A 10,673-nucleotide genomic window follows, 5' to 3' on the forward strand; every position below is an offset into this window, starting at 1 on the left:
TCCCATCTTTGAAAGGTGACTCAAACACCTGCCACCACAGCAGGGCGCTCAAGCAGACTCTAAAAACAAGTCCTGTTCAAAGCAGTCTGCTAGCTGTCTACAGCCTGGAACTCCCAGTGATCTTGGGTTGTCTTAATGGGCAGTTGTTTTTTGAGTCAGGTAAACCTCCAAGAACCCTAATCTTAAACACTCTATTGGCATCATCTCCACCTACTGTACCTGTACTTGGAACTCCAGGGTTGAGGCTCTGGGCAGCAGAGATATGTTCTTGAAATGATCAAAGAGCACTGCTTTAGGCTGACTTGGAAATGTTATTCTGCTTACAGTGCCATCAACTGTGACAAAGTAACCACAACACTCCCTCTTTTTTTACAAATCGCTCTTGTTAGGAGAATCCCGATTAAAAATCTACAGAGATAATTGCAGCCGTCAGCAAAGTGCTCTTGCTACTCCAGCTGTTGTCTTCTCTACATGCTGCATATAGACCTTTGGAGTGTGGAAGGTTATGGAGGGCAGCAATTCCGAAGTCCCAGGGTTTAGCAGATAGGCAGCCATGGTGCTCCAGTGTCAACGTGTTTGAGGTCAAATGGTTTGGGGGTTTCAACATGCCAGGTTGTGGTAACACTTTTTGTACCTTTAGGGTAATATTTTTGTTTTTTTTGATACAATAACCCAATGTCTAGAGTTTTATCCCTTCTTTTCTGGACGTCTCCGCAAAACAAACAACTGTCCCTGCAGAGCCCAAGAAATGCCTTCTCGTGAATTTATAGAGCACACAAGTGATACAGTATCAAATTTCAAAAGCTCGATGTCAAATTTTAAAAGCATAATATCAAATTTAAAACTCATGATATTAATGTTTTGAAAGCAAATATCAAATTAAAGGTATTAAATGTTTCAATGGCTTGCCATATTAATTAGCAACCAGTCACACTATCTCGGGAAAGTCGAGCAGCAATGTAAGGTCCGGGGTCCATAGCGCTTTGAATTGAGGTACATGGTGGGATTATTTTTGACGTCGTCTATAAATTTGAAAGACCGTACGTAGTTTGGGTTGTTTTCAAAGCATTTTGATTGATTTTCATTTCTTTGCCAGGGCCTGATTTACACATTTCTAAGCACATAGTTCTGTGCCCCCTACCACCCCCCCTTCAAAAAGTTGATTTACAATTTTCAATGTAATATGTAATAGTTTATTTTTGAAACATGTAAGCACTTAATACAATCTTTATAATCTTTGAACCACATTATATTTTTAATTTAAAACTACACTACTTATGAAATTGCATAACATTAACACCTACAAAAAAAACTTTCCATCGAGTTTCTTCAAGTCGTCTTAAACACCTACTAGAATTTCTTCCTTCGCGCTTTTGTCCATGAAAAGGCTTCAATTGTTTCATTGAAGTTGACAGATCTTGTTAAATCTGCTTCAATGCAAAGAAGTGCAAGGGCATTCGGCTTATTTTGCTGCATCGTAGATCTTAAATGTTCCTTGATTCGTTTCAGAGAAGAAAAAGACCTTACTGCCGAGGAACTCGTTGCTGGCGTGCAGACAAATATTCTTAAGATGTAAACGTTTGGATAACCTGTTTGTAGACCTTTTTCTCATAGTCACTTGCAAAGTGCTAAGAGGTTTTTAGTCCCAATGTTGCAATCAGTTATGTGAGATTTCAGATGGACAAGTTCATCGCATAGAGCGGGTTCCAGATCATCTTTGAAAATCAAAAGCAGGTTTATTCCCTCTTCACGTTATGTATATGGATGTAAATTTAAAAAACAGCATTTTTTATATGTCCTTTTCAATATAATGCTCAAAAATTAGTAAACATTTGGTTATTTCTTCTGTATATACGCCCATTTCCCCGACTGCTGCGCCCTAGGCCATGGCCTGAGTTGGCCTTATGGGAAATCTGATCCTGTCTTTGTCATCAATTACTGCAGTAATCTATTTGCTATGAGAATTTTAAATATACTATTTATTTATTTGTCTCTCCTTAGAAGAGTGCACTTTTGCTAACAGTAACCAGTCTCATTTCCTCCATGGGGATCATGGTTTTGAACTACAAAATACTACAACGGGAGTGGGCACCGGACATCACAGCGCGTAACCTTATTTACGCGCGCCTTTATTCGCCGCGCCCAATTGAGGTCGCCCTTTTGGAGCTCGCCTTTTCGTGCGCGCGCTTATTGAAGGATACCGTTAAAAGTCTCTGTGTTTCGGGACTTCATTCCAAAAAGTCATATCTCGTCCCAAGATTTTTTTACTATAACAGAGAGATGACTTTTGTCTTGTGTCTCCCATTAGAGCCTGCCACAGATTGTATGCTGACTGGTTCTTTAATACAAGATAAGTATGAAAGTACGTGTTATATTCTTATGGTTATTTTGTCACGTCTGTGGCTTTGTAAGTGAAACAACCTTTCCAGTGTCATTCCAAGAAGCTATTGCCCCCTGCTGGGCACAGTCCCCATAACAGACTGCTGCATTCACCATTTTTTGTGATGTAATGTGCTCAAATGTTAGTATGTCAAGTATGACGTGGGGCTCCAGCCAGTAGCTCTCTCCTCAATCCTGTACCATTTGTTCTGATTGCTTTTTTATTGTTCCAATATCTCAAATTAGTTTATCTTTCCTGGATTTCTTATAGTTACCATATATTCAGAACATACCAGTCCACTATTCTTTTCCTAAAACTTACCACAGTTGTAAACATAAAGTAAAACTTACTTTTACTGTGCATTTTATTTTTATTTTTTGGACGTTTATTTTTAACTTACTTTTTCATGTTTGTTTCCATTTACATTCTCTTTCTTGTTTCAAAAAACGTGATGTTGTCTATAGCCATCTTGAAAACACTTTGGCAAGACGTTAACTTTCCCTTTTTTGTCTATCTTAAAGCAGGGTTAGGCAACGTCGGTCCTGGAGTGCCACAGTATGTGCAGGTTTTTGTTCCAACCCAGTTCCTTAACGAGAACTCAATTATTGCTGATGAAGCACATATTGCTTAAGTGACATTTTAATGCTTCATTTTAGTGGTCTCGCTTGTTAAGGTTCTCCAACCTTAATTGCTTATTTCAATCTTAAACTGCTGCATTCAGTGTTTTAATTGTTCCTTATTAGCAATAAGATGTAAAAGACAAAGCAGCCAGCAGTTCTCCAGCTAGCTTTTTTCCAATTACATCTGTGTGTGTTCATCATGCACTGTTTGATTTAATAAAACACTTAATAGAAAAATGTGACAGACTGAAAATGATCTGTTTTAGGCTTCAAATCATTTGGATGATATCCTTGGAAAGGAAAAAAATCTACGATATAAAAGCCTTACATTGCACAGACTAGCAAGCCATAAAATTAAATAAGGTCTGAGATTGGCAATGATTGGTTTCTAATTAAGCAATTGGGTTGAATGAAAACCTGTAGCCACTGCGGCTCACCAGGACCGACATTGCCTACCCCTGTTTTACATCTTATTGCTAATAAGGAGCAATTAAAACACTGAATGCAGCAGTTTAAGATTGAAATAAGCAATTAAGGTTGGAGAACCTTAACAAGCAAGACCACTAAAATGAAGCATTAAAATGTCACTTAAGCAATATGTGCTTCATCAGCAATAATTGAGTTCTCGTTAAGGAACTGGGTTGGAACAAAAACCTGCACATACTGCGGCTCACCAGGACCAACGTTGCCTACCCCTGTCTTAAAGCATGTTGATTCTTTAACATTGTTTATTATAAAGTAAGTTCTCTCCCCCCGGTCCTTCCAGCATATCGGCATCCCAGCCAGGTAAGGATTCTGACCGTCTGCCACAAACATTAAGTGGACAATTTACAATATTGAAAGATCACTTTAGGGAATACTGAAAATGTTTGATAACAATAAGTTAAATATACAATGCATATGTATTTACATGGATTATCATAAATCTGTAATGAACCTGTTAAACAAATGGGAGTACAGGCAGAACTGCTGGCACAAACTGTGTGAAGGGAATTCCTTACTGGCAAGTGGGTGCACCTCATATATGCAAAAGTAGTTTCTTTATAGCTCCCTCTCAAACTGTCTGCTTTATAATATGCTTACTTGCTCTAATTTTTAATTACAGCAACATGCTGCCAGTCTTGAATACTATCTATACTCTGCACATTAGTGTCTGAAGTGTGTAAAATCTGAGGAGCTATATTAAGCCGACCAACTAAACATTTCCATTGAGTCTGTAAATGATTCACTGCATGAGGCTATAAGCATTGACTGACGTTTGTATTGTTGTTTCACTTCAGGAATTCACTGTGTCATCCTCTCATTTGCCACTTACCAGCCATAAATAGGTGGCTTACGCATCACACACAAAAGCTCTAAAATGACAAATCTCAATAGAAGGATTTCCCACACCCTCCTAATTGGAGAGCTTCTGTGCTACAAGTGGTGCACTTCCACAACAGCGGTCTCAGGCTGTGCTCTTTCGCCATCCCTCTCTTCTAAGCACCACTGGCACATTACAATGGCATTAATGCCATAAGTTTACAGTAGACGTGTAACTGAGCTATTAACTGAAATATTGCCATACAAAAGTTAAATATTGAGAGTAGGTTTGTTCATCACACAGCTCATCTCATTTGCTATTAGTCTTATATTCAATTCCACGGTTAATTGCACCAGAAGAATTTGGAGATGATAGCTGACGTTTACTTTTTATTCCTAATTTCACTCTTTGGGTCCTCTGACCTTTAAGCTCCTGTGAGTTAGACTTTTTCTGTGCAGAATGCTCCTGAAGAGAGGTGTCCAAATCTAGACGCCTTTCTCCACCCTGACAAAAATATCAAGTAGACAATTTGACATCCTTTTCCTTAACTTATTGAAATTATCATATTCCAGAATGTTAATGATGATAGACTTCTTTTCAGCCTCTTCTTTCAGAGCAGTATCTATCCATTCACAATCCTCTTTGTTAATGCAGAGACTTTTTCTGATTGTAGTGGACAGATTCCCACCAATAGTCCACCTCCTTAAGGTTGTGGTCTATTTCTCCATGGTACACACAGAAGGTAAGTCTCTGCCTGGCACAAGATTCTCCCCGTCCTTATCATCGATTCTCTGTTCAAGGACCCACCTCACATTGTAATGTTTCCTCTGGCAGCTCCAAGACCAGAAGGCATGTTATCTCTTTTGAATACTTGTACAAATCACTACAGATTTCAGGACAGAGCAGTGCTCACTCACTCAGAACTGTTTCAAAATGAAAAGAAACAATTTCATATGATCCTGTGAATTTATTTAAAGGTATCAAAATCAAACAACTGCACATGAACATCCATGCTACAGTGCATCATGCTTTTGAAATAACCATTGACCTCTTTCACACAGTATACAGAAACCAACTGCCATCTTAATGAATTCAGCTTTCACATTATGATGTAGTTGGTAATAAATCTAACCAAAAAAACTTTTATTTTAAATTAAGCTTTTCTCTCTCGTGAATTGGACTTTTTATTTCTGACAGACACTTGGCTGAGCCCCACCAGGTTGTATTATTTTTTAGAGCTCCCATGTCTACAGGCTGTGGTGGAGGTCTGGCTGTAGCTTTTAAGAATCACTTTAAATGTCGGTTAACACCTACTGAGACCTTTTCTAGCTTTGAGGTTCAATTGATTAAGGTGGATCTGCCTCATCCAGCTCTCTGTGTCTTGGTTTATAGATCTCCCCACTAGTGTAAGGATTTCATCCAAGAATTCTCTGATTTTTTTAGCATCAATGACATTACATGATTGTGGTTTAGTTCTTGGAGACTTTAATATTCATATTTGTTGTCCTTCCAAACCTCTGGCCATCTTATGGAGTCTTTTGATTTTGTTCAGTTTGTTACAGGTCCCACTCATAAACATGGTCATACCTTGCACCTTGTGTTTTCGTCAGGATACTCTGTTTGTAACATTGAAATGGGTGATGGATATCTTTCAGATCATAAATTTATTGCATCTGATGTCAATTTGCAGTATCTGCCTTCAGTGACTGATCCTCCTATATTGACTGGGTAGCTTTAATTCCGCATCTGCTAGCCTTTTTTGTAATTCTTACGAAACTATTTCTTTATCATCTAGTGGTGATGTATTTTCTCTGGATCTCCGTATCGATGAGCTTGTGAATCAGTTCACATCTACCTGCGTACGTATTTTAAATGTTGTAGCTCCACTTAAAGAAAGGAAACGTAAGCCCAGAAGACAGCCGTGGTTTAATGACGCTACACGTTCTCTGAGAAAGACGTGTAGGAAGAATGAGAGAAAGTGGAAGAAGGATCGCCTCCAGGTCTCCTATGGGATCTTCAAAGACCCCCTTGTTAATCATCAAGAGGCTGTAATGGCTGCAAGAACAATTTTTTTTTTGTTCTTTTTCAAATGTTATTGCGAGCAACTCTAACAATCCACGAGTATTATTTTGTGTTGTTGATGCTGTGTTTAATCCAACTGGGAGTTCTGCAAATGCTGGGTCGTCACTCTCTTTAGCAGATCAGATCTAACATTGTGCTTGTTGCTCAGGATCCGTCGGTGGGCGTCATTCTCTCCGCTGTACTTCATCAGTTTTAACCAGCCTCTTTACCGGACCACACGAAAACTGTGAGATGTATGAAGCTGTCTTTTAGTCCTCTTGATTGTATGCCTGCTCGATTCTTTAAAGGGGAGTTTGATGTAATCGGTCGTAATGTGCTGTCTATTGTTAACAGCTCATTGCAGACGGGGACTGCGGTTGAATCTGCCGTTTACTACCGATTCAGTGTTTTATGCTTGTGTTTTTGCGGTAGAGGTGTGCTGCTGTTGTGTTTAATTAGAAATGCCAGTACTCTTGTGTTATAACCCCACCACAGGCACAGCAGGCAAGAGAAAAACTTCATCGTTTTTTGCATTTGTTTATTTACAAAACAAACACAAGAATACGTAAAGTTTGATTTTAAATTAATTTTGAAACATTATTTCTGTCCCGTTTCTAATGTTGTTAAGTAAAAAAAAATCGAAAGAGACACGCTACATTGTTTAGGTGGCGGGGTTATAACACACGATTACCGAAATTTCTGTGTACTGTCAATTTTATTAAACATGTTGTGTTATTCCTAAGTTAGCGTGGCAAAATTGAATAAGGGGGTCCCACTAGACTTGTAGGCACACAGTTTGGCCGCAGGTGAACATAAAACTAAAACTCATGAGCTGATCTTTTTTTATTATGTGTTTTTTGATCGAGATACGTATAGGCAAGGAAACCGTTAAAGTTGCTTGTGGCTTTTTTTTTTTAAAGATTTTATAATTTTGACAGCTATGACAATACATTTGTGGTTCTAGGGGGAAAAAAACAATACATGAGACTAGAGAGAAGAAAAATGTTAAATTACTTCAAGGGACAGGTTTAGATTAAACTAAATTGGCCTACTCAATATGCTGAACATCCTTCTCATAAGGAGTACTTTCAATTTTTGTACCTCCTTTTGTGTATAAAAAACAAAACTTTTTTTTTTTTTTTTATATTTTTATTTTATTAATTTTCATTGTAATCATTCCATACAAACAGATCCATTTATAACCCAACAAATTTGAAAACAAATCAAACCCCATCCCTGAGAAGGAGAGCTTAGCTAAAGGAAAATTTCTTTAAGCTTTTTAATAAGGCAACATTAGACAAAAGAAGGGGAGAAGTAAATACCTATATAAATAAGAGATGGAGAAGGGAGTTAAATACAATAATAGTTAATTCTCTTATTCTAAAATAATATTGATTAAATCCTGCCAAGTTTTGAAAAAATTTTGTACAGATCCTCTAACTGAAAATTTGATTTTTTCCAATTTCAAATAATATAAAACATCAGTTTCCCACTGACTTATAAGAGGAGAATTAGGATTCTTCCAATTTAACAAAATAAGTCTGCGTGCCAAGAGTGTAGTGAATGCAATCACCGTTTGTTTGTCCTTCTCCAATTCAAGTCCATCTGGAAGGACACCAAACACAGCTGTTAGTGGGTTAGGAGGGATTGTGATACTAAGGCTGTCTGAGAGGCACTTAAAAATCTTGGTCCAAAATGATGTTAGTTTGGTGCAGGCCCAGAACATGTGACCCAGTGAGGCAGGAGCTTGGTTGCAGCGCTCGCAGGTCGGATCCTGGCCTGGAAACATTTTGGACAGTTTTAAGCGAGACAGATGAGCTCGATATATAATTTTTAGTTGAATAATTCTATGCTTTGCGCATATAGAACTCGAGTGAATTCTCTGCTTTGCTACCTTCCACTCCTTTTCTGATATATTGATTAAGAGATCTTCTTCCCAATGTCCTCTTGGATCTTTGAAAGGTAGGGACTCTAATAAGATTTTATATATTGCGGAAATAGTGTTTGTTTCCTCGGAATTGAGCAGTATTTTTTCCAGCATTGTGGAGGGTGCAAGGTGGGGGAAATCGGGCAATTTCTGTTTAACAAAATTTCTAATTTGAAGATAGTAAAAGAAATGTGTAGCTGGGAGGTTAAATTTTGAACGTAATTGTTCAAAAGATGTAAATATGTTGTCTATATAAAGATCTCTGAGCATTTTAATCCCAAAACTTTTCCAGGTATTAAAAACTGGATATACTTGCGAAGGTTGAAAGAGGTGGTTCCCTTGCAAAGGTGCCACTGATAAAAGATTTTCCATCTTAAAATGCTTCCTAATTTGGTTCCATATTCTGAGTGAGTAAAGCACAATTGGGTTATTAGTATATTTGCGATAACTTTCATTTATTGGAGAGCAAAGCAGGGAATATAAAGAAGTACTACAGGATTTTACTTCTATTGCAGACCAAGCCTGTGTATGTGCATTTATTTGTGTCCAGGTTTTTATGGCTTGTATGTTTGCTGCCCAGTAATAAAACTGAAAATTAGGTAAAGCCATGCCACCTTCTGCCTGAGGTCTTTGTAGGGTCGCTCTTCGGATACGTGGGTGTTTTGAGTTCCAAATGAATGAGGTTATTATTGAATCTAACTTTTTAAAAAACGATTTATTGATATATATTGAAATGTTTTGAAATAAAAAGAGAAGTTTAGGAAGGATATTCATCTTAACAATGTTAATTCTTCCGGCTAGAGTGAGATGAAGGGTTGACCATCTATGCAAGTCTTGCTTAATTTTTTCCATACAGACGCCAAAATTTTGTTGATAAAGAGCTTTATGTTTACTTGTGATATTTACCCCTAGGTATTTAAACTGATCTGCTATGGTAAAAGGTAGGGTGTCTAATTTAATATTATATGCTTGTGAGTTCACTGGAAAGAGTATACTTTTATTCAGATTAATTCTAAGACCAGATATCTTTTGAAATTCTGTTAGTGCTGTTAAAACAGCAGGGACAGTGTTTTCTGGGTCCGATATATATAAGACCATATCATCTGCATATAGAGAAATTTTCTGTTCCAGTCCTTCTCTGACAATCCCCTTTATCTGATGAGAATTTCGGCAGTGAACCGCCAGTGGTTCAATAGCGATTGCAAACAACAGTGGCGACAAGGGACATCCTTGTCTGGTACCACGTTCTAGTTTAAAGTAGTCTGAGCAAATTTTATTAATACAAACTGAAGCTTCTGGACTGGTATACAGTAGTTTAATCCAAGCACAAATATTCGGGCCAAACCCAAATTTCTCCAATGCAGTGAAAAGGTAATTCCATTCGATCATGTCAAATGCCTTTTCTGCGTCTAATGATAGTAATATCTCTGGGGTGTTTGATTTTGCTGGTGAATATATAACATTAAACAAGCGTCGGAGATTTGAAGATAGATGTCGGCCTTTAATAAATCCAGTTTGATCTTGTGATATTACCGAGGGCAGCACTTTCTCCATCCTTCTAGCTAGGATTTTTGAGAGTATCTTAACATCATTATTCAGGAGTGAAATTGGTCTATATGATGCACATTGTAACAAGTCCTTATTTTGTTTAGGAAAGACGGTGATTAATGCTTGTCGAAATGTTTGAGGTAGTATTTGGTGGTCTTTAGCTTCTGTAAATGTTACCAATAAGAGTGGAGCTAGCTGAGTGGAGAATTTCTTATAAAACTCTACGGGGTAACCATCAGGGCCTGATGATTTCCCGCTTTGTAGTGACTTTATAGCGTCTAGTAATTCTGTTAGCGTTAGAGGTTTATCTAGTTCCTCAGCACTTAAAGCATCTATTTGTGGTATTTGTGAATTATCCAGAAATGCATTAGATTGCGTGTTGTTTTTTTTTGGGCTCAGTGGAATATAAAGACTTATAGTAATCTCTAAATGTGTGCATTATTTTATTATGGTCGATGATTTCTTCTCCATTCTTGTTGGTGATTACTGGTATTGCATTGTGAACTTCTTGTTTATGAATTTGTTGAGCTAAAAGCTTATTAGCTTTTTCTCCGTGTTCATAGTAATGCTGTCTAGACTTATAAATAAGTTGTTCAGTTTCTTTAGTTGTTAAGATGTTAAGTTCTGTATGCAAAAAACAAAACTTTTTACCTCCTACATGTAATACTTTACATTTACTTGCATTAAATTTTATCTGACACAAATCTGCCCGGGCGGCACGGTGGCACAGTGGGTAGCACTGCTGCCTCGCACTTAGGAGACCTGGGTTCGCTTCTCGGGTCTGCGTGGGTTTCCTCCGGGTACTCCGGTTTCCTATCACAGTCCAAATTCATG

This window comes from Erpetoichthys calabaricus, chromosome 1 (assembly GCF_900747795.2).
Source record: "Erpetoichthys calabaricus chromosome 1, fErpCal1.3, whole genome shotgun sequence".
NCBI lineage: Eukaryota > Metazoa > Chordata > Cladistia > Polypteriformes > Polypteridae > Erpetoichthys > Erpetoichthys calabaricus.